The sequence below is a fragment of the Rhinolophus hipposideros genome (assembly GCF_964194185.1).
Source record: "Rhinolophus hipposideros genome assembly, chromosome: 5".
In the NCBI taxonomy this organism is placed as follows: domain Eukaryota; kingdom Metazoa; phylum Chordata; class Mammalia; order Chiroptera; family Rhinolophidae; genus Rhinolophus; species Rhinolophus hipposideros.
Window position 1 is genome coordinate 48712886 of NC_138051.1, and position 26305 is coordinate 48739190.

Consider the following 26305-nt stretch of genomic DNA (forward strand, 5'->3'; position numbering starts at 1 on the left):
TCACCTCTATTCACATAAATGTCCAAGACAAAACAACTAGAGTTTTGCTCATCCTATTTGAAAAAGCAGAAAAGTATTGTGACAGTCGATTTTTAAATATGTACTTGAGTGGCTATTATATTAATAGCCCTTAGAAAAAGACTTCTGTTTGTTGAGGAAATGTTTAAACCATTCTAATAGGGTTAGGTTAGTTGCTATAGGTCATGGGTTTCAGCTGGTCCCCGGGATAGAGTAATAGTGAAACAAAAACAAAACCTACTCTATGACAGGAAGAGAAAGTTGTTCCTGGTTGGGAGGTGATATGAATGGGATGACAATGAGTGATGGAAGTTAGGAAATAGAAAAGTGTGCAAGATGGTAGAGCATCAAAGAACTCCTGAGATTTTCCCAATATTTAGCAAAGTCAACAAAAATCAAACATGTTGTTTAGCTGAATGTCTTCTGGAAACAAATGTTTTACGTTCTGAAACTGGAAGATACAGAAGCTAGAATTTGCAGAAATCATGGCATGACCGAAGCATTGCCAGCTATATAAATTGGGAAGGGACTAAAATTTCAAGGAAAATACAGGGAACAGGAAATCACTCTCCAAATACATAATCTGAGATACTCTGTGTTATGCAGTTGTGAGAGTTCTCTATCAAAAAAAAAAAAAAAAAGGGTTCAAATCCCTTCCTGAAAGTTTTGGCACATAAGAGAGCTAAGTTACATTTATCAGAATGATTCCCATGGTGTCAGTATATAGTATATAAGATATGAATTTCTTATTCCGAGCAAGATTCCCACCATGCAGGAGTGACAGACACTGGATGTAATGTCCCTTTCAGTCTGCATAAGACCTGGCTTTGTTCCACCTCCCAGCTCACGCTGGGACCAGAATGATGCACATGGAAAAGGTTTCGTATTTCCCGAGTTGTGTGAGGGTCAAGATCTCTCTGTGCATTCTTTTTCATACTAACTGTGGATCTCAGCAACATGTGTGGCATTAAAATTAGTAGTTCTTAAAGAATGCATTCCAGAATATGAGAACAGGGTGCCTCATGCCTCTCCGGGCTCCTTTTATTATTAGGTTGGTGCAAAAGTAATTGTGGTTTTTGCAATCATCTTTAAGCTTTTAAACCACAGTTACTTTTGCACCACCTGATAGTAGCGTCTCTCCAGAAACACTTCTCAAGCCACTCAGGCCATTTTGTTTCCAGCCTACTTTGGGGCTCCCACACAGAGGGAAAAAAAAAAAAAAATCAAAGGCCAATTCCCTGAGTTATTGTGTCCCGCCTACCTCTGCTTCTGTCTTCTGTCCTCAGAAGTCAGGTGATATTGAGATCACTTTCCCAGCACCAAATAACCTGAAGCTTTCTAGTAGGCCACACCTGAAAGAAGCAGCAGCTGTTCCTGTCCCAATTCCGTATTCCAATAGCTACTTCTGAAAGTGGAATTCCCACCCTGGGCCAGGTTCCAGTGCTGGGCCCAGTGTTCTAAAGAAGGGAAGAAGTACTGGGTGTTCCTCCAACCTATACAACTTGCTTCCTGGATGGAAAGCAATTAGAATATTTATGGAGCACTTACTGTGCACAAGGTACTTCAGCAGGCATTTAGCCTATTATCTCATTAACCCTCACAACAAATCTGTGCAGGTCTCTTGTTCTCATATTAGAGGGGAGGCTGTCCATTAGGGTGCTTTCAGCACTGCATAACTGAGAGTGCTTTATACATTTTTGGTGTGGTGGTGAAGAGTGCAGTTTCAGAAGACAGAATGATGATTTTCAAATCTTTGTTCTATTGTTAAATACATATACGCAGAATTTGGGGCAATTTGCTTAAAGTGCTTTTTGCTTCAGCTTCCTCCATTTTAAAATGGAAAAAATAATGGTACCTTCACCCTAGGATTGTTGCGAGGCTGCAAAAGGTTAATGCATGCAAGGCAATTAGCACAGAGGCTGGAAAAGCCAGGAAGTCTGGGGGGAGGGCGTGTCCAGAGTTGGTTCGCTGTTTCTGCAATGTCAGCTTCTGATCTTTCTGTCCTGCTATCTTCAGTGTGTTGGCCGTTACCCTCATGTGACAAGATGACGGCCACAGTTTCAAGCATTTCATGCATTATACAAATGCCTTCTGACCCCCAAAGAAATAAAAAAGGAAGAAGAAGAAAGCTGTTTCATCCCATGCTTCTCATTTTAAGAGGAAAGAAAGTCTTCCTCAGCCAACTTTTCCTTGTGTCCCTCAGACAGTAAAGGAGGCTGAGAAAGCAAGTATCAGGATTCTCAGGCTCTAATATCATTTCTGCCAATAAAGAAGATGACGAGTGGGTGTGAAGAATGACTGTTGGTCAGGCCAATAACAATGTAAGAAAGATGCTTTTCGAAGTTAAGGTAGCACAGCTAGTATATGGCAAAGCTGGAACATAAAAACAAGTCTGAACCTTCTGCTAAAGATGCCACCTCCCAGATCACTGCACACAGTTTATTTGTTAGGACTACTGTAACAATTACCATGTATTGGGTGGAGCTTACACAACAGAAATTGGTTGATTGTCTCACAGTTTTAGACAGTAAAAGTCCAAGGTCAAGATGTCAGAAGAGTTGATTCCTTCTGAGCACTGGCTGTGAGGAAAAATCTGTTCCATGCTTCTCCCCTAGCTTCTGGTGGTTTACTAGAAATCTGGGCATTTCTTGGCTTGTAGACACATCACCTTTATCTCTGGTTTCATCTTCACCTGGTGTTCTCCCTGTATGTGTATATGTCTCTAAACTTCCCTTTTCTATAAGGACATCTGCCATATTGGATAAGTCTATCTTAAGGATGCCATTTCAATTCACTATCTCTATAAAGACACTATATCCTGGGTCCAACATCTGCAAGTTTCAGTCACCGTCCCCTGAGGAACTGCTGTTACCAGGTACCTGTGTATCACTGCAGAAATTGATTATGCATTTAAATTCTTACACTGTTCTTTACACCATAAGAGATTATTCCTCTCTTCTCTGGTTTTGTAAATTGCTGAGGAATTTCATGAAATGTCATCAAGCCCTGCCTAATGTTTTTCCAAATGAAAAGTCGTTCAAAAGAAATTCAAGCCATGGACCTACTATGGCTAAAACACACCCGACAGTCCTTCGTGTTAACGACTGAGCTGTCGAAGACTTCACTGTAATTCACATAGTTTACTTAAGTTCTGCTCTGATGTTTTTGTTTTGATTTTATATTTACAGTTATTTTAACAGTTCTGAGATATAATTAATATACAATAAAAACTGCACATGTGTAATGTATACAGTGTGACAAGTTTAACATATGCATACACCTGTGATACCATCACCACAGTCAATGTAATGAACATACTCATCACCACCATAAAGAGAGAAAAGACTATCTCCAAATAAGTCCAGCTTTTTAACCTTTTAAACCGCAATTACTTTTGCACCACCTGATAGTAGTGCCTCTCCAGAAACACTTCTCAAGCCACTCCAGGCCATTTTGTTTCCAGCCTTCTCTGGGGCCCCCACAGCAGAGGTTATAAAAAAAAAAAAAAAAAAAAAAAAACAGAAAAAACAAAGGCCAATTCCCTGAGTTATTGTGTCCCGCCTACCTCTGCTTCTGTCCTCTGTCCTCAGAAGTCAGGTGATATTGAGATGTCAGTGGCCCAGTCACTTTCCCTGCACCAAATAACCTGAAGTTTTCTAGCAGGCCACACCTGAAAGAAGCAGCATCTGTTGCTGCTGGTACCAGATCTTGGGAGTTCACCATATGAATTGGGGAAAGAAGTGCACAATTCAACACATAACACATATGAAAACCACCTTCAATGGAGACCAAGAATTCAATGATTTAATACATACACTTAGCAGAGAGAAAAAAAACAGGGAGGAGGGTGACATATTTCTATTTATGCAATTATACAAAATTAATGTTAAAAGTCTGATTCAGATAAAAGTATCCATAAACATAACAGAGGAAAAAATATAGATTGAGCTCAAAATTAGATATTCCTTCTACATATCAGGTAACTATTTTGAGTAGCAAAATATATGCCTTTGGTCCTTTGCATCTTTCTTGTCTCTAAAACGGCATAATGCATTATTCATCATGTAATACTGCTTTGCTTGATGGAAGTATTTTTAACTGAAACCTTGAGGGATAGAAAATATGGAATGATTCTTGTCTTTTTATTTTGTAAGAGGTCAAGTACTGAAGGATTCAAAACAAGAGCTTTGTTCTTAACTATCGTAGATCACTTGTCTCACTGAACGAAAAAGGCTTGCCATTAGTCACCAGAAAACTAGGCAAGAACACAATGGGTCATACTTGAAAAAATGAATTTCTGTGTCTCCTAATATTGAGATCACTGTTTCTAATAGCGAGTATTAGTAAATAACACGCATTAAGCAGTTTGTGTGTGCTAGGCATTCTGCCAAGCAAAGCAATGCAGTTTGCCTGGGTTAATTAATTTAATTCTCAATTTTTATGAGGAAAGAATTATTTCCATTCCAATGTTATAGATAAAGAGAATAAAGCATAGACAGATTGTTCAAGAACATTCCTAGTAAGGGGCAGGGCCAAGGATTTGAATCTGGGTCTGCTGAACTTCAGAGTTCACACCCATTAACAAGTCTTGGCATTAGTGAACTAAGAGTTAAATACTAGTTCTGCCACTGGCTCTATAAGTCTAGGAAATCTCTTCATCTGCAAAATGTGGATAAGACTGCCTAGCTCAATTAGGGGAAAGCTGACATGTCTACTTATCTTTAGATCAAAAAATACTTTACTATATGTTCTTTGTCCCTAATAAGAGAGGTTTTGGTTCTAGGACAACCGCATAAAAACCAGTTAGCTAAATAATGGTTCTTTCTAAGCCCCACTCCTTCAATAACTAGTATATAGCCTCCCCTTCTGCATTGCCTTGTATTCTTCCTACGTGTTTTACCTCAAGTCATAATAGAACATAATAGAACATCAGTCGCTTTTTGTATCCAGACTCCTTTCCTTCTGTTAGCTATTACCTGCTTGTAATGTCATCTAAAACTGCAGTGGCCAGCAAAGACTTTCTACCCCTCTTTATGCAATTCAGGTCTCCAAACAAGATGGGCTTCCGACATCCATCTTATAGAAACTATAAAAATGGGAGCCATGGGAGTAAAGTGCGGCATCATCTATCCTGTTCTCCCTCCTATTAGAGCAGATGAGCCTCCCCTTTACCTAAAGCCAATCTTCTGCCTATGCTTTAGGTCCAATCCCCTTTTGCTTCTGAGGACATGTTCACTATTGATTCTCTTTTTTGTTAAGCCTCCAGGTTTAGAGGTTGTCTTAATGACTCCCAGTTCACGGTACATTTTCATCACTGACCCATGCAAAGCCTCTATTTTTCTGTCTCCTGTCATCACATTCCCATTTCTTTTCTTTTGCCCCACAGGCAACCACTGCATTTCGTTTTACTGTTCTTCTCTGTGTTTGTATGTTATATTAGTCAAGGTTCTTTAGGAGATCAGAACCAGTAGAAGGAGATAGATTAGATGATAGATAGATAGATAGATGGATGGATGGATGGATGGACGGACGGACGGACGGACAGACAGATAATGACAATGATTTTATAGGATTGACTCAAGCAATTGTGAAAGCTGGCAAGAATGAGATCAGGCAAGCCAGCAGGTTGGAAATTCAGGTAAGAGTTGATGTAGTCTTGACTCCAAAATCTACATACTGGAAGCTCAGGCAGGATTTTTATATTTCAGTCTTAAGGAAGAATTGCTTCTTCTTCAGGAAACCCCAATTTTTGCCCTGAGGCCTTCAATTGATTGGATGTGGTCCATCCACATTACGGAGGGTAACCTGCTTTACCTCCAGTTAACTGATTGTGTCAATCACATCCACAAATACCTTCACAGAAACATCTAGACTTGTGTTTGACCAAACAACTGGGTACCATAGCTACGTTGACACAAAGCTAACCATAACATATGCATTCCAAACAATGAGTACCACTGATATCTTATGTTTAATTTATGTAATGATATTGTGTTAATCTTTCCCTACAAGAAGAGTGAGTGGTCTGTCGACAGGTACCATCAGCATCACCTGTGATCGTTATACAAATACAGAATCTCAGGTCCACTCCAGACTTATTGAATCAGATTCTGCATTTTAACAGTATCTCCCTCATTTCCTATCCACCTCGCAAAGATGTTGAGAAGACTAAATTGGATGAACAGCAATTTTACTCTGAACTATATGCAAAAACAAAATTTAATGTATATGTATTCCAGGAAACATGTTAATAATTCCCTCAGCCTTATTAATTTGATACACAAATTAATAAAATGAATAAATTGTGGTATGTTCACATGTTGGAATACTAGTGTCAGAAAATACACAAGATGTAGCTACATGAAACATAGGTGCTTACTTTATAAAGATTACATAGATGCTTACATTATAATATTTCATTAGAGTGCATTTAAATTTTGTGTACTTTTAGTATATTTTATTCACAATAAAAAAGAAGATTAAATGGAATAGCATGTTCAATGCCAAGACATTCAATAAGTGATAGTTACGTAAACACACCAATCCCTCAGATATACTCTGTCTGGTTGAGAATGGTTGAGCTCTGGGACATATTAAAGAATAGTTTTCATATCCAAGTTTTACATTAATAAGGGTAAACAGAGCAGCTGAAGTAATTTTTGAATACACAAAAGCAAACTTGGGATGTGGTTTAGAAAGAGGTAAAGACCTAAATATCTCTGAACAAGAGAATAACAACAACTCAGGGTAGTGTGCTGGTAGGTTAAGAGGTGAGGAAGAGGGATTCAAGAGAAAAAGAGATAGAAGATAATGTGTACCTTCAGGACCTAAGATAGCTGAGTGCTCCCTTCCTCAGAGAGGAGTGATCAATGAAGGTTTAGGACAATATCTAATATTCAATTTTAACTTGTTGTCTATTAATCAGACAACAGTATATTATCTGATTATGCATTAATTGGTATTGTGCATTCACCAGTGATCCCATTTCCCAAAGTTTCATTAAAGGTTAGCCACACATGATCGCCTTATTGTGGTATTGTCAGGAAATGAAGGAATAGACGCAATGTTCAACATGACCAAGACAGTTGCAGAAAGAGAACAGCAATCACAGAAACAAGAAACATATGGAGATCAAGAATCCCCTGAATGGAGGAGACCAGAGCAAAAGATGTTCACGACAAACAAACCCCCTAAACATCCTTGTGTATCTTGGGGAGGAAACTGGATTTCCTACAACATGTGGAATGCGGGCTTGGGCCATTGGACTCAAATATTTCAGGAAAGAGTGATCTCAGCAGTCTGAGAACTTGAGGGTGCCAGGAAATGGACACTTTGTCACCTCTGTCTTATTAGCATCTTGCATACAAATTCAAGGTTTCTACCAATAGCAATATTCAAGCTTCAATTAAATATAAATGAAAGTCATTTCAAAGAGGACTTGCAGGAATGTGAAACCAGGAGCTCTTTATACCAGTGACCTAAGACTGAAGATCTCCACAGAATGCCATGGTCACTCAATAGTGCTGTGTGTTCCTGAGGAGATGTAGCCAATCATAATCATGACAGCTCACTCATAATAATCCATGACTGGTGATATGGAAAGTCAATAAATAACTCAAAGTTTAATCAAAATGTGTGTGTGTGTGTGTGTGTGTGTGTCCCCCTCGTCTCATAGAAGGAATATTCTAAAAGCAGCTTAGTGGCCTTAAAAATCCCAGGTTAAGGGCTTCCTGTGACAGAGGGAAAGCAAAGAACAAAACAAGTAGTGTGTCTGGTTCAATACAAAACTTGAACCTGGTATCCAGGGTGCCCAGAAAACTTTGGTGTAGTCAAGTCAACTCCTGAAGTCCCCTCTGTTTTCTTCCTTAACTTCCTTTTTTTGCCTTAGAGAGCTTATATGAAGGTCATGGGTTTATATTTATAAACATATCTCCTTGTTAGTAACTCTTAGATCTCAAAAAACAAAAACAAACGAACAAAAAACCTCCAAGCTCTTAGAGGTCTTACTCAAAGTGTGGTGGGAGAAGAAATTGGTTTCCTCTGCACAGACAGACCCATCTAAATTGAAGAGGGTGTGGTGCATTATAATCATCAGCACAATGTGCCTTTCTTGTCTGTACCCACAACTGCCCCACATACTCAAACATGCTCCCCAAACACTGATGACTCCAGGATGACTCCTGGTGAGGCAGTGAGCCCTCTAGAGGATCTTGGAGGAAAAGCAGAGCTCTATCACTACATTTAACACCCCTACATTGTCCTTCAACCCTTTGTATCAAGTCACATAAGCTAATGAACAGCAAGAAAGTAAGAAAAGACTATCTTCCTTATAAGCACGATTAAAAGTCACCTCTGAGATTCTAAAACCAGAGGGGGACAAAAGAGAAAAAGCTTTATCACTTGTGTGTTTTTTTCTTCAACTTAGTCTTCTTCCTTGGGCTTTATTATTAAGAATCATATAATCATACATCTGCCCCTCTCTCGAGTTGCCATTCTTTTGGTCCTGCATGCTACCTGTTCAAAAAGTCATAGTCTCACATTTATTTCTTTAAAATGTCCTCACTGCCTCAAAGCTTTCTTGGGTCATGCACAGTGCCCAAAATATTAACGGACTGATGGAAAGAATAATCTAGGCAGCCTCAGGCACATCAAGATTAAACAGTGGAAAAGTGTCATTTCCCAACCCCATATAGCCTCTTTGGAAGAGGTTCAATCACTTAACTTCAGCAAATTGTTGAGGTTTCTGACATCAGTAGGGATCAGAAAAAAGCTTAGAGTCAGAAAGTTAGAGTTTAACATAAAATTAATGGAAATTGAACTAAGAGAGTACATTTGGTGTAAGAGTCATACAGCAGGAAACTAGGCACCCAGAAGTGGGATGAGAGACTGGAAGGAGCAATAGAATAGAAGTCTAAAAATTTAGGTTCAAGCCCAGCCCTGCCAAGAATTGGCCTGTGTAACTGTGACAACCAGACAACTTCTCTGACTTTCATTTTTCTTATTTGAAAAATGAGAGTAACAGTATTTTTCTTGCAAGTTACTATATGGATTAAATAAGGTTATTGATGTGAAAACTTCAGGTATATATAGCACACACCCAATACATGTCTGGGAATCTAGCCTTTTGTTGAGACACAGTACTCATATAAGGGTCAAATACCTAGTCATCCAACTCTGTAGTATCAGAATCTGGTATCACAGAAACATGTCATGCCTCCTAGAGAATCCTTATGCACCCCATATTTTCTAATCTGACAAGTCACACAGGTCATCATAATTATGCCAGTTGCCAAGTAGGTAACAACCAAAGTAGTCATTTCTTTATGATTTTCATAGGCCTTAGTTAACATGATGCCTGGAGCACAAGTAGGATTTTGATAGATGCAGGAAATATATTAAAATATTTAATAGAAGACTGACAGAACTTTGTTACTCAATACATTGAAAAACAATAGTGGTGAGATACTCAAGCCAATCAAATTGTTTGCTTCTTAGTTATGATCTCTCTGGCTTATGCAATTCTTATATTCATGTAAATGGCACCCTCTTCTAGTTGACTAGGATATGAAGTACCCCGGAAAAAGTGATAGAGAAATTGCTCCTACTTAGACATAGTTATCAAAAATGACAATAAAAAGCCAGTAAGTGTGTTTGTGTTTTGTTATGCAACTGGGGTATTAATAAATTTGGTGTACCCACAGCTAACATCATACTCAATGGTGAAAAGCTAAAAGCATATTTCTTAAGATCAGAAACAAGACAAGGATGTCCATTTTCATGATTTACATTCATATTAGAATACCTAGCCACATCAATCAAACAAGAAAAACAATAAAAGGCACCCAAATTGGACAAGAAGAAGTAAAACTGTCATTACTTGTCAATGGCATGATACTATTTATAGGGAAACCTAAAGATTCCACCAAAAACCTATTAGAACTGATAAATGAATTCAGTAAAGTAGCAGGATACAAAATTAGTATTCAGAAATTGTTTGCCTTTTTATATACCAATAACAAACTATCAGAAAGAAAAATTAAGAATACAATTCCATTTACAATTGCATCCAAAAAAACAAACAGACAAACAAACAAAAAACTTAGGAATAAATTTAACCAAGGAATTAAAAGACCTGTACTCAAAACATTATAAGACACTGAAGAAAGAAAATGAATAATATACAAATGAATAAAAACATTTACTGTGCTCATCGTTTAAATGTCCACACTACCCAAAGCTATCTATATATTCAATGGATTCCCTATCAAAATACCAATGGCATTTTTCACAGAACTAGAACAAATAATCCTAAAATTTACGTGGAACCAGAGAAGAGTTTGAATAGCCAAAGGAATCTTGAAAAAGAAGAACAAAGTTGGAGGTATCATGCTATCTGATATAAAACTATACTAAAAGGCTATAGCAATCAAAACAATATGATACTGGCAGATAAACAGACACATAGCTCAATGAAACAAATAGAGTGCCCAGAAATCAACCCATGTGTATATGGTCAATTAATCTATGACAAAGGGGAGAAAAATATACAATGGGGTAAAGATAGTCTTTTCAATAAATGGTGGTGGGAAAACTGGACAGACACATGCAAAAAAATAAAACTAAACCACTTTCTTTCACCCCACACAAGAATAAACTCAAAATGAATTACAGACTTAAATGTAACACCTGAAATCATAAAGCTCCTAGAAGAAAACACAGGCAGTAAACTCTTTGACATTGCTCTTAGTAGTATATTTTTGGATATATCTCCTCAGGCAAGGGAAACAAAAGAAAAAAATAAATAAAAAGGGCTACACCAAAAAGGTTTTGCACAGCAAAGGAAACCATCAACAAAACAAAACGATATCCTACTGAATGGGAGAAGATATTTGCCAATCATATATTTGATAAGGGATTGATATCCAAAATTTATAAAAAGAAAAGAAAAACACATACAACACCCAAAAAACAAACAATCCAATTAAAAAATGAGCAAATGACCTGAATAGATATTTCTCCAAAGAGGACATACAGATGGCTAACAGACATATGAAAAAACTTTCAACATCACTAATCATTAGAGAAATGTAAATTAAAATCACAATGGCTATCATCAACAAATCAACAAATAGTGCTGGCGAGGATGTGGAAAAAAGGGAACCCTCATGCACTGTTAGTGGGATTGCGAATTCGTGTAGCCAGTACAGAAAACAATATGGAGGTTCCTCAAAAAATTAAAAATAGAACTACCGGGAGGGGGGTCCACAGTGTGAGGGATATAAATGATGAACGTCTAAGTATTACCTTGTCTTGTGTACCTGAAACTAATTTAAAAAACAAAACAAAAAAATAGTCCCCACCTCCTGGGAACCCCCTCAGTCCTGATCAAACTGGGATAGTTGGTCACCCCACCATTGTTGAACAGTGGAAATTATTAAAACCCACTTTAAATTGGAATAAAACCTGACTTGCTATAAAAAACAAACAAAACAAAAAAACGAAGTAAATTATATAAAAAAAAAAAAAAAAAGAACTACCATATGGCCCGGCAATCCAACTCTTAGGTATTTATCTGAAGAAATACAAAATATTAATTAGAAAAGATATATGCATTCCTATCTTCATTGAAGCATTATTTACAATAGCCAAGAAGCAACCTAAGTGTTCATGAGTAAATAGATGAATGGAAAAAGAAGAAGTGGTACATATCTATAATGGAATATTACTCAGCCTTAAAAAGAATGAAATCTTACCATTTGCAACAACATGGATGGACCTAGAAGGTATTATGCTAAGTAAAATAAGTCAGACAAAAACAAATACCATACGATTTCACTTATACAAGGGGTGCCAAAAAATGTATACAAGTGGATACTTGGGTCAACGTTACTCAAACAGTAGTTCACCATAATCAGAAGTGCCTGGACACTGATGAAGCACTTTGAGCACCTCTTTTAATTGCAGACGTCAAAGGTGATTTCTATTCATCTTTTGTAATCGGTATATATTGAGTATTATAATTTTAATACAGTTTTCCCTTCTTAATATGTGTATACATTTTTTTGGCACCTTCTGTATGTGGAATCTAAACAAAGTCAACAAACAAAACAGAAACAAGCTCATAAATACAGAGTACAAACTGATGGTTGCCAGGTGGGAGGGTGCTGGTGGTTGGATGAAAAAGGTGAAGGGATTAAGAAGTATAAATTGGCATTCACAAAATAGTCATGGGGATGTAAATGTAGTCAGGGGATGGGAACATAATCAGTAATATTGTAATAACTATGTGTGGTGCCAGGTGAGTACTAGAGTTGTCCAGAGTACCACTTTGTAAGTTATATGAATGTCTAACCACTATGCTGTACAACTGAAACTAATATTGAATGTCAATGGTAACTGAAAAAAAATTTTTTTAATTTTAAATATGGCGTATTCTAAATTTTTACAAAATGAATCTTTTTCTATTTATCTAATGTATCATAAAATCACATTAAAAGAAAATAAACTATCAGATTCTAATTGTAAAATTAGAGGCAATTTCCTTTCAAAACTCACCTAAAAATAAGTATTAACAAGAAACAAATGAAGGAAATCTTTAATGAAACTAGGTAAGTCAACCTCAAACAACAAAATATATGAAAGAGCTTCCAAATGACCTAAGGTCTAACAGCGTGCAAAAAAAGGTGCTGAGAGGACGTCAAAGGCTGCAATATCAGAGAAAGATGGCAGACATAAAGTCTCCAAGTAGGTGGCACACCCAAAAGGCAAAACCAACAATATTTGGAGTTTAATAAGGACCTGATCTGTGCGATGTCTGCCAGACCCCACAGCTTCCAATTGTTGATGACCAGGGAGAAGGCCAAAAGAATTGACTTAGATACACACAGTGTATTATGAGAAACTTTGTGAACCAGAAGACTTGTGATGGCCAGCCTAAAACATAATTTTGGTTCTTTTCTAACATGAACCTCCCACAAATAGTGCAGAAAGAATTCACCTCATTCAAAGATGAGTAGTAAGTGACAAAGAATTCACTGGAGCTGTACAAGGAAGTCACAACTTTTTTTTAATGTTGGGAGTAAAGAATACGAAATGAAGAAGAATTATAACAAAAATATTGCCACAGCGAAAATAAAAGTCAATAAAGATAGCAACTGAATTAAAAGTATTGAAATAATTGCCACCTTAACAATAGCTCAAAAGATGCATAACAGCTATGGAAATAAGTGATAAAGACAATAACTTGAGAAGAAAGGAAAATAACGTGGGAGGGAAAACTGAAAACCATGATCGAGATGACTATTACATTGGAAACAACAACGTAAGGCCGAACAGACATGATGAAAAACAGGACAAGAGAGATGAGAAAAACAAGCAAAAATGACCAGGAAGAGTTAAAAATAGAGAAAATAACAGATATAAACACAAAGATCCAATATCTCAATCTTTTCCTGAAGACAATAATCACCATGACAGTTCAGGAAAAATACACACAAATGTGCATGTACGTATAAGCAGCTGTACATGTCAAACTCTGGTGAAGTAGCACTTTTTAAATTTGCAAACTACTGGAGGCTGATACTTTTATTCAAAACAATAACAATAGTAATGTCACAACAATGTTCAATGGCCATAAAACTCTCCAATTGCTTACTCTGGTTTTTTTGTGTTTATCTCATGGACAAATAATCCATGAGCCAGCACTTGTCCTCAGACGACACTGTGATTATCTGCTGTGCACACAACTGAAGAAATTGCCTAAAATGCAGCACAGAGAGACAGCGATAGAAAGAATGAAAGAAACATCAGAGACAATGGCGGACAGAATGAGAAAAACTACAACTAGTCAGAGTTCCTAAAAGAGAGAATGCAGTGAATAGGGAATACTTGAAGAGATACTCCCGGAGAGGTTAGATGACTTATCCAAATTCATCTGAAAGCTGTGACCAGTCCAGTGTTTTCTCTGCTGACTTTTATATGTTATAGTAATATAACATATTACTATATATGTTATATATATAAATATATATATATATATATAATATATATATATAATATATATATATATATATATAATATATATATAATATAACATAAAAGTCTTGCTGACTTTTATATGTTATAGTAATAACAGCGTATATAGTAATAACAGTATATATATATATATAATATATATATAATATAACATAAAAGTCTTGCTGACTTTTATATGTTATAGTAATAACAGCGAAGTTCTTTCAAAAGGCTGTATGTTTTTTGTTTGTACTTCTATTTGTTTCTGGTTCATTTTTTGGTTCCTCACCTAAATGGTGAGTCTAGATTGACAAACTTTTGTTTGCTTGCTCATGCACACTATTGTTTTACTGACAATCTTGCTGAAAAATACCATCAGAAAACTGTTTTTTTTCCTACTTAATTTTGGTTAATGGACTGGAACCATAAACCTTTCAAACTTCCAATGGGAAAAAAGACATCCTGCCATTTTAACTTTCACAACACATTATAAAACTCTATTTGGTATAAAATATATGAAGGATCCTTGCACCAAGAGTTAGAACTCAAGATACCTGTTTTCATTACTACTCATGCAACATTGCTGTTTTTCATTGAGGAGTAAAAACAGATTCCTTTTGCCTCATATTTATCTTATGAAACATTTCTATCATCTTTATTTGCATAGAGGGATAGAATTAATCATACAATGAAAGCTGTTTAATGTTTTACCATCACTCAAACTATTCCCAAATGAGCTAGAAATTTGTGCTCCTATAGCCTAGGCATTCAATACATTAATTTAAACCTCTTGGTGCCTTATATATTTCAAAGGTTCTGGTGAAAGCATTGTACACTGCACAAATACCTTGGAAGAACAGATTATGATAGGTTTTCCAGGAAAATGATCTAAGGATGAGTCTCAGTCTCTGGCAACACTGCTTTCCCAGATAATTTATAGAAAATGGTTTGTAGTTATTTTATTTTGAATGAATCATTCAATTCTTTTGAGTCATGATTATCACCATCAAGTGGAGTTCACTGGATGCTTGCTGATGATATACATCCTATCAAAACTATAGGGATTTCCAAAAGATTAAGAAGTATCTCTCTTTTTCGTCTTAATTAAAACTTTGTGTTTGGAAAAATACTCTGGTTGTGGTAGTTCACAAGCCTAGATGACCTAAGCACATGCATCTTCAAACAAGGAAGAAATTTCGGGAACTAAAGTCCATTGAGGTGCTATGCCAATTGTCTTAGAAAGTTCAAAATGTTAGACAAGAGCATTCTCAGTTAAAGCAGGGGCATTTCATAATAAAAGCATGTATAGTATGAAGGTGAATGTCACTTTAGCACATGAATACAGAGTGAATATTCTGTAGGGAGTGTGCTAATTGAAGAAACATTCATTCTTCTTGGAAACTGTACTTTGGAAAAACAATGCTCATTGTAGCGGTAAACAGAGATCATAGAAAATTTATAAAGGAAAAGGAAATCCCTCTTTAACACCTAGCAAAAGCCAAAAGTACTCGAAAGTTCTAAAGACTGGATTCCAGGCTCAAGTGTGAAGAACAAAAGTTTCAAGAATGAAGAAAAGAAGAAATTAAGTCAGAAAGTGAAGACTCCCCTCTGAAATTTCATTAACATTCTAAACCACTGTGTGGGGAGAAAAAATTTACACATACATGCTAGCTTCCTAATTAAGCTAGACATGGACTGTTCCATAATTTTTTACCAGGTAAACCATTGGAAAGAGTTATTATCCGAGTTACAAAAAATAAAAAGAAAGTTCTATATTAGCCCAGGATGAAAGGTTAACAGGTGCAGCTTCAGCCATGTTTTTATCTGACAGAGACACACACAGGCAGCGCTGTGCATAGGCATGAAATACAGGTTAACGTGGGCTCCATTAGGCTGGGAGTCATATTCCACTGTCCTTGTGTTTCTATGTGGGTCCTCCTTTTTATATCCTACTTCCCAATCAAGGCCAACATTGCAAAAAACAATACCGGCTGAGGGGATGGTAACAAAATAAGGTGCTTTTGGGTCTCACCATTTTGATAGCAAGTCTACTTTCTCTCTTGTCCTGTAAGTGTAATGAGGCAGACTTCAAACCTCTATTTAGGAGGCTAGAAGAGTATGCTTGGAGCTTACACGTTGTGGTTAACCTTCCTTAAGACTGCCCCCAAGGTCTAAATTTAGGGGTGAAAAATGTAGAATAAGATCTCACCTTAGCCTCAGGTCCAAGTCATATCCTTTAGTAGAATCTACCCGAAACTGTTTTTTGAAGTGAAGCAAAGGATGATATCCTTTGTCTCAAGAGATTCCTTCAGTCTCTAATACTCTGATTCACCGTTCAGAAGGGCCAACAGGTTGTTAAATATCCTGCTCAGGGCTGACAGTTCCAACATCCCCACCCCCAGCATGAATGAAAGAATAGTTCCAGACAGCCAGATGGAGCAAATGGAGTTCAGTTGGAAACTAACGGGCTTGAGTGATGGTGACAGGCCAGTTCCCTGATTCTGTCTGTGGTCAGGGAAACCTGGGATAAAGAACAAAGACACTGTCGGGCAATGGTCAGATTAGAGACGGAGAGAGAATCTTCTAGAGCAAGAAGACTAAGTAGAGGAGGGGGGAAAGGGGATAGGAATGATGATACGTCCTCCCCAAAACCATCTCCATTCTCCCCTTCCACAAGTTGGACATAAAACAAATATAGAAAAGAAGGTCAAGGCTTTTTTCTGTCCTTACTGCCTTATACTATATTTTTTATGGTTGTGCTTTGTCTCATATTAAATCTAAGGGTATTAACAATACAAAATTATTTTCTATGTTCATCATGACTGCTAGCACAGAGACTGACATTTATTAGGTTCATTTATAAGAGGCCATTAATTATTAACAAATTAACGCAAATGAAATAATGCCGAGGTGAGAGTGAAGAGCATAAGAATGGGTAGTAAAGTACAAGTAGGCATTGAAGCAAAGCCTCAAATACACAAGGTTCAACAGAAGAGGAGATTCTAGGGACTAAGATGGTGGCACTTCTCACCCTAAAAGTGCCACCAGTGCACATGAAAAGATGTAGACAAGTATATACCTGGGATTTTCAGAGCATCTGTTAGGAAAACAGTTTTCCCTCCAGGAAAAAATGGATAAAGTCCATTGGCAAAGATCCAAAGGGACTTTACCTACACAAAAGTAGAGCCCGGCTTTGAGTGAAGGGAGTGGGAATGAGGCAACCCCAGACCAGATGGGGACACAGCCCTAGATGCTGAGACCCAAGGACGACAGGTAAGGAGCACAGCAAGTCAGCTTGCCCTCTTCTCTCCTTGCTTTCCTCCTTTCCCTATCAATATCACTTAAGCTTTTTCTCCTGCCTTGAACTTATATTTCCATACTCTTCTCAATTTTCTCCAAACCTCTTATTCTCCTACAACTCTTCAGACCTTTTTCTTGTTCTTTGCCTCTGTCAGCCTCTACATTTTCAAGCTTAAGTTCTAATCTATTTATATTTTATTCTGCCTACATAGAGGAGGAGAGGAAAAGCAAGAAAAGAAACACTTAGAAAATATACAAGCATAAACTGAAATAAACCACAATCCTGCCAAGACTGAGACTCAAAATTTTCAAAAATTGAAAATTCAATGTAGGATTTCCAGGTAGCCAAAGATAATGACAACCACCTAGCTACCTGTTTCTCAGTATTTCCTCCATAAAACAATGCAAAACAAGAAGAGTAAACTTTATCTACAGAAAGCCACACTCAGCTTAATTTAAGGACACGCAAGCGGATACTTCAAAATAACAGAAAAGAGAAAAATCTCCAAACCTAGGACACAATTTCTAATCATCCTGCCCCACTCTTGCCTCACCTTGAGACTTTGAGGCAAGCAAGGGCAGGTTGAGAAAAACTGCTGGGAGTGCAGAAGAGGACACTAGCAAAAGGACCTGTGGGCAATCTAAAACCATCTCCAGAAGAGGAAGGCATTTTAGCCTTCACAACACATGGACAGTAAAGCTGGAAGACATAATAGCAGAGAAACTCCATTTACAATAGGGACAAAGACTACATGCTTAGTAAATGTGCATACTTAATAAATACACAAAACCTATATAAGGATAATTGTTAAATACACAAAAACAAAGTTGAACAAATGGAAGGAAATTAACCTATTATTAGAAATGATGACACCATTCATAGATGTCATTTCTCCCTAAATTAGTTTATCAATTTAGTAGCACCCCAATTGATCACTTCCTAGACTGTGTAGAAGCCTGACCATTGCACTATACACCTGAAGCTGAAGTAAAATAGTAGAACAATATTGAATATCAACGAGAATAGTAGAATAATATTGAATGTCAACTATAATTTCATACACACACACACACACACACACACACACACACACACATATATAGCCATAGGATGTGGAGTACAGTGTAGGAAATATAGCCAATGGTATTGTAACAGCTATATATGATGTCAGAGGGGTAGTAGATTGAGAAAGGCTATCACTTTGTGAGGGGTGTAAATGTCTAATCAGTTCATTGCTTTGTACACCTGAAACTAATAAAAACAAAATCAACAAGCTAGATACAGAAATAAGTATGGATGTATGTATGTGCATGTGTTATTGTTCATACATATATTGTATGTATGGTGCCTAAGGGCCTAGAAAGCAGAAAACCCTAGAAGCAGTGAGTAAACTTATAGCCAAGATCATGAATTCTAAATACTATTTGCCAAAAAAAGGAATCAGGATTCCTTGGGGAAATGATTGACTCCAGATCTGAGGCTGACAAAATACAAAATGATCCTGAAATATCTTGTGAAGCCAGAAAGTAAGGGAGTGCTCAAAAACTGATGGACCACAATGATGGGAAATGGAAGCCACCATGAAGGAGCTCTGAATGACAAAATCTGGGACAACCAGAGCAATAAAAGAAAGATAATATTGGATTATATCCCGCTTAAAATAAATATCCATGAATCCATACTGATATAAATAAATAATTGAAAAGATAAATAAATGGGGGAGAAGGTGCAGCTATTTCTTATAGAGGAAGTCTGATCACTCATGTTGAAGGAATGATAGAAAGAGAAAATCACCATTAAGCAAACACTACAGTAATAACTAGGTGAGAACCACCAATGGCTGTTAAATTAGGCAAAAGTGTGATGAGTAACAGTATATTTGCAGTCTCAAAGAACCTCCCAGATTACATTTATATGATACTTATTATCATGCTTATGATAGATTTTCATACTTCTATTTTTACAGAGAAAGAAAGAGTAACTCTACAGTCAAGATATTTGGCAGACGCCTCCTTAACCAAATGCTCAAAGTTGACATCACAGTAACGGGATTGATCAACATCCTATACCCCCTAAAATGACGCGTGAAAGATCACAACATCACTTCTGTGGTATTTTTGCCAAATATGTATAACCTCAATCCAATCATAACAAGACATCATGGGGACCATTCTCTAAAAAACTGGTCAGTACTTGTCAAATGTATCAAGGTCAAAAAAAGACAAAAAAAAAAAAAAAGCCTGAGGAATTGCCACAGGTTGTAAACTAAGGAGACCTAATAACTAAAAGTAATATGGGATTCAAGATTAGTTCGTGGACCAACCTAGGTCATTATAAGAAAACTGATGCAATTTGAATAAGGTATGTAGATTAGTTAGTAATGTTACTCTGATACTACTGGTATCAGTATTACATTGATATTACTGTTTTCAATAATTGTACTATAAGTTTGTGTAAGATGTTAAAATAGGGGAAGATGGGCTAATGTTTTATGGGAATTCTCTATAGAATTTTCATAACTTTTCTAAAATTAGTTCAAAATAAATAGTGTTTGTAAATAAAAATAAAAAGTATAACCTAACATGACTTTTGTTTACCAAGTTTTCTATTAAAATATTGCCAATGTACCAAAATTATTCACCGTCCAATAAATATTTTTGAGTGCCTAACACCTGCCAAGTTTCGCCTTAGGACAGGAATACAGTGGTGAAGTGGTGAGCAAAACAGGAAAGATTCAGGGCCACCTTTATGACATGTTCTGATACCCATCAGAAGAAGGAAAAGAAACATATAAGAATGTACATAAGAAAAATATGAGCTAGGAACAGCAGACTAGAATGCAGGCAAGGGGAACAGCTGAGGTGTTACCTCTGAATCAGGGACATATTTGAAGATAGACTGGAGATCTACATTTTGCTTATTTCCCCATTTTCCCACGGGGGAAGCAAAGGCCCAAATAACTTCTATTCCTACAAGGTAAATGTTCCAACATTTACTAGCTTTCATAAATCTTTGTCAAGCAACCACCTGTCAGCAGTTTCTGTATTAACCATAACTGCATTATTCTGGACTCACCCCACAGCATCTTGTGATATCCAGATGGTGCCAACTTGCCACTATCAAATGTTCACAGGCCCATGACACTTTCTCAAGTGATTCTGAAGAGTATACTAAAATCTTACCTAAGAAGATAGCCCCCTAGTGCATCCGTGCTATTCACATAGCCTGATTTTCCACGTGATGTGTCAAACTATTTGTCACTGCTATTTAAAAATTACAACCATATGGAGTAAGGAGTTTCTGCTCTCTGAACCAAGGGGAAAAGTATAGGATCCGGAAATCATGTCGTCTTTCATAGCAGGTACAAAAACTTCCTGTGCTCCGTGTTGGTATAGCAATGCTGTGAGCAAAAAAGTGAATATACTCTAGAAATTTAACTTAATCTAAACGTCCCTAACCCACATACCATTATTAATACAAATGAAGTGATACTAACAACTACAAACCCAATTTCCTACCCTTGCCCTCATCTGTTTATGAAGAGTATCTGCAATCTAAAAATATCCCCCTGGTTGGCTCCCAGTATTTCTGAAGTGCCTAGGGGTGAATGACATACACAGGCTGGTCTAACAACTACAGTTACCCTTAAGCAGCTGCCATGACTTTTCTCTCCTGCTCTCCCACAGCGGATGTCCTTTGCTCAATACACTTCACGGCAGTACTTTAGGCTTCCACTGCCTGATGGTCTTTAGCCCCAAAGAATGCCAATGTTTGCAAAGATGCTGTTCACTCCACGTCCCCAATGGTATCGCTTCTCAAGGTACAAAATGCAACATTCCAAAAAGAAAAATCTTCCCCTTTTACCCTACTGTCATGCTTTGTTTTCTGATAGACTTGTGCAAACTGCCCAGGCCCTACAAGCCAATGTCCGGTCAAGAAAATAGCTTAAAGATCTAATGCATAGTATAAAGAATTATAATATTGCATGGTAATCATCAAACTTGCTAAGGGACTACATCTTAATTATTCTAACCACTAGAAAAAATAATTATGTGATGTGATAAAAGTGTTAATTATCACAATGCGATCATATTACAGTATATAAATGTGTCAAATCAACATGGATCTCCAATGCAATGTATACCATAAATTTACACAATGTTACATGTCAAATATTGTTCAATAAAGAAGAAAAATGGCTTGAGTCCCTCTGGATTTCCTTGGACCAGCTCTCTCTGATGAAACAAAGATATAAGAGATAAAAAGTTTATGGGGTTGATCATTTTAGTCCCTCTATGGTCATCCTCCCCAGAAGTTGAGAAATACAGTTCCCCCTTTCTCATTCAGTCAAAAGAAAAATTCTCTCTTGCATATTCCTTGAAACAACAGTAGACATGTTCATCCCTATGTAGCTCAGCTGGGACCACCCACCAGCTCAGATACCAGTGTTTTCAAATACTTCTCAATTATGACTAGCTACAAACTATTCATCGCTGCTATTTAAAAATTAAAAAGCACCTTTTAAAATGTAAAGTATTTCACAAGCATTAACTATGTATTATGATTTGATCGATTCTTTCCCAAAGCTTATGATTACTGGTGCTCTGGGGTTCTCACCTACATTATTTTTCAATACATAAAATAATTTTTTTCCAAGCAGAAGGAAAGTTATCTTTCATTTAACAATAATCATACCTGATGAAATTAAGGAGTGTTTCTTCAAAGTAGCCTTCTTGTATTTTTTTTTTTGCATTTCAGTAATTTTGTTGAAATAGTTCCAAAGCATGACAGTAGTTGGTTCGATTACGTCTGCCAACTCAAAATTAATAGCAATGTATCCTGAGAGTATAATGCTAAGCGAAATAAGTCAGACAGAAAAAGCAGAGAACCCTATGATTTCACTGATATGTGGTATATAAACCAAAAACAAGACAAACAAATGAGAAACAAAAACTCACAGACACAGACAATAGTTTAGTGGTTACCAGAGGGTAAGGGGGGTGGGGGGAGGGAGATGAGGGTAAGGAGGATCGAACATATGGTGATGGAAGGAGAACTGACTCTGGGTGGTGAACACACAATGGAATTTATAGATGATGTAATACAGAATTGTACACCTGAAATCTATGTAATTTCATTAACAATTGTCACCCCAATAAATAAATTTTTTAAAAAAAAGAAAAAAAAGAAAAGAGAATTAGACCTATTATAAAGCATGGTGAGTACAGATATTGGATCAAAGACAGATAAGCTGACTATGGAAAAGAAACAGAAACACACAGATATGGTGATCTGATTTATAGCAAACGTATCATTTCAATGCAGTGGAGGAAAGTGTATTTTTAATAAATGGTGTTGAATAACTTGAAAACAAATAGCAATGTAATCAAAATATTGAAATATATCATCCTTTTGGGAAAACTGAAAAGTTATCTACAATACATAGTTTACAAAGTATAAGATACACTGGGGTTCTTTGGTTTATTTTACAGTGCACATTTACCCATAACATGATGCCGAATTGGGTACAGCCATCCTGGATGGACTCTGTCTACACATTGCACTGAGTAACTGTTGACAGCACTTTTAACACTGCAGGTCTCCTTATGTTCACTAACTTAATAGAAAATCCTGTACACTACCTCAGCCACCTCATGATCACAAAGATGCTTACTTTTCTTAAGATTTTCTGTTGGCATTACTAGGTACAGTTCGTGAAAGTATAGTCTCTTCATTTTAAACAAAATTCTAAATTAGAAGCAATGGCAGTTTTATAAAAGCAGTCCTTAGTAAAAACTGAAGTGTTAAATCACCAAGTTTTCAGAGTGATGTTAATTTATTCCGAGTTACTAATACAATGAAAACTAAATTTCTTGATCAAACTATATTGAAGCAGGTTTTGTATAAAAACTTTTTTATCAGAGATATGAATATCACCTGCTTTCTGGTAAAAATATTAAATATAACTTAATATGCCAAAATTGCTAGGTGTGTAGTTTTGCTTTATATAAAATACTCTCAAATTTAAATGTAAATCCCATGTAGTAATAAAGTCTATATCTCTGAATTAACTATGGCTTGCATTACAGGTGCCAAGAAACCTTTCGCACTGCCTAGAAAGTGACCCTTGTTTTTCCTTAAATGTGCATTTGTGTAATGTTGGTTTTGATGTAAACCTCATAATTTAAAATTAAAATTTTAAGTAGGTTACCATTTTTAATACCACCTACAAATTATATATTGACTCAATATCGAAAGTTGGATCAACATCAGAAATGAAGATTCACTGTTTACCCTTCCAGACTTGTCATTAACATTTCATATTTATGCTCTCCGTTTGTTTGTATGCCTCACAGATAAATTCAAATTTAAGCATAATTCCATGATAGCATAATGTTAATTAGGCAATATTCCCAAAACTGAGAACATCAGTGCTAATCTAGTTGTGATGTTTTGAGGTTTCAAAGCTTAAATCCATGATAACATTATGGAATCTATAGTTCAGGATCATGGAGAAAGACGTCATAGAAGAGTTTGTTGTTGCTGTAATAATCCAATTAAAGGACCATTTCAGGAATGGTGGGAAGGTGGGTTATTTTGTCGTAACTATTTTTCAACTGTTGTGCATTATGGCCTGAAACAATCCATTTCAACTTCTGGTTTGGGACACTTGTTTGATGAATATTCAGTTAAACACTTGGATAAGAGTTCTTGCCAGAAGGTCAAATGGCTGCCATTTATCTTGGAATGTTTCCGAACACATCGTGCTCCTTCTGTTAACTCTACACACTTCTGTGCTTGGATCTCCAATGCAATGATAGACAATGCCAACACAGAAGGCTTTGCTTTACAAAATAGGATCCTGCAGCAGCATGCTGTAAGTTGGGCCTTCAGTCTTACAAAATTAAGGCTCTTCTTCCTTTCAAATGGCAAGTTCTCTTTAATAAGTGAATAGAGTTGCAGAAATTGAAAGGCAGTAGTATTAGGTCGGTGCAAAAGGAATTGTGGTTTTTGCAATTATTTTTAACCTGTTAAGCTGCAATCACTTTTGCACCAATCTAATAACTTTGACTTGGCAACATACTTTCTTCAACACAATCTTTTCCATTCTCATCAGGTGTGAAACTATGAACCTATACTGGCTTATTCGGATCAAGTCAGTTGCCAGTGAGACGTTCCTTTCCTACTCTATAGATTTTATAGCCAAGTAGAGATAGCTCATTCCAACACACCCAAAGTGCTTGGGCTGTACCTTCATTTTGAACAAGAATCTGTCCAGTAAATTCACACCTATAGGACATGTCTCAATGTCAAAGCCAAAGAACAGACTGAGAATACTAAGATCTTTTTCTTCAAAGTCCCTTAGCCTTGCAGTCATCCTGAGGCCATTATCATGTGCAGATTCAAAAGCCGTAGAACTTTGGCTGACATTTCCATTCCTGTTCCAATGGGGCATTCAGCTGGTATACCAGTTTCTAAGAGTCAGTTGTTGTCAGTACCTCTACCATCTTGATCACGAAAGCAGCTCCTCAGCAGTAATCACTGTCTCCAAGCCTGTTCTCACCTTAGTCCAGGATTTCCAATCGGAGAGGCAAAGGAATTTGTGGGCAAGAGGGGAAAAGCCCAGTGAGGGAGAGCTGTCCTGCATGGAGGTCTCCACAGTACTAACCAGGCGACACTGCCCTCCTTTGGGTCTGCTTAGAGTCGAAGGCGTCCATGTTGAATTTTCATACCTCTGGCATTAGTATTAGCAAAGGTACATTTTAAAAAGTAAACTAATCCAAATTGTGGTGAGAGTTACAGGACACTTAATACAATGGATTATATTCACGTGTCCTCGCCTACTTTACTTTGGACATACCTCTATTGTAGTAACCCCCCCATATTATATGTTTACTCTCACTTATATGAATGATTCCCCCAGAACTGGGCTCTACTCATCTTTGTATCCCTAGAGCTAGGAAAATTTCTAAACACTTAATAAGCACTCAATATGTAGATAGTGGATAAAAGAATAAAAATATTACTTCAAGTGATAGGGTTTGGTCTAGATGAGAGACCTAACATCAGTAGCCCACAGACTAGATCTTGTCCTCATTTGAAGCATATTCTCCAACATTTAGAAATCAAGAGTTTACCTCAAAACTCCAAATTTTCAGCTTTCTTCAAGTACCATTGATATTGGTCCTACATTCCCAGCACCGTATCAGTGAGTTGGAGGTGACCTGCAGCTGCCCCCATTAGTGCAACATAGTCCCTCACTGTCCCACTTTACTCACTAACGAAACCCACTTAACCTCAAAGGCATTTGATTTTATGAAACTTTGACCGGATGAACTCTACAGTTCCTTCTACTGTAAATTTGATTAAGACTTGTCTTCGCACACACACCCTAGGCCTCTCTCCCCACACAATTATTTCTTTGTTCCTTTCAGAAACCCAGAATATGTCGGGTTCAATGAGACTATCAACCCAGCAGCTGAGTCCTGCCACACAGAACACACACCGAGCCCCTGGGTGGGAGCTGGCATTCATTTCTGTGCAGTTTGTAATCTGTATCATTTTTTTAAATAAAAATTCAGAGTTTTAGAGACTTTATTTAGAATACGACCCCTTGCAATCCTTTTCTTTCCAAAAAAAAAAAAGAAAAGTACATCTCATATCAAGTCTTCTTAGAAAAGAGTCTATTACTTAAGCAGCTAGCTACTTAGGAAGAAAATGAAAAATAGCCTGGGTACTTAAATAATAATTATATATCTATCATTTGATTCATGATTTTTGTTTTTCAAAGAGCTTTCATATCCATTATCTTATTTATTCTTTATAGCAACTACCATGTTTCCCTGAAAATAGGACCTAGCTGGACCATCAGCTCTAATGCGCTTTTTGGAGCAAAAATTAATATAAAACCTGGTATTATATTATATTATATCATATCATATTATATAAGACCCAGTCTTATTTTAGTATAAT

The 26305-nt window shown here is 36.8% G+C and overlaps 1 pseudogene across 1 annotated transcript; it reads right to left on the minus strand.

Moving 5' to 3' along the window:
- Positions 1-23889: 23889 nt before the first annotated feature.
- Positions 23890-24840, minus strand: LOC308497631 (cyclin-G1-like; annotated as a pseudogene). The gene is made up of 2 exons: positions 24399-24840; positions 23890-24316 (listed from the first exon to the last, which is right to left on the minus strand). The product of its transcript is annotated as a cyclin-G1-like (transcript).
- Between the last annotated feature and the right edge of the window lie 1465 nt (positions 24841-26305).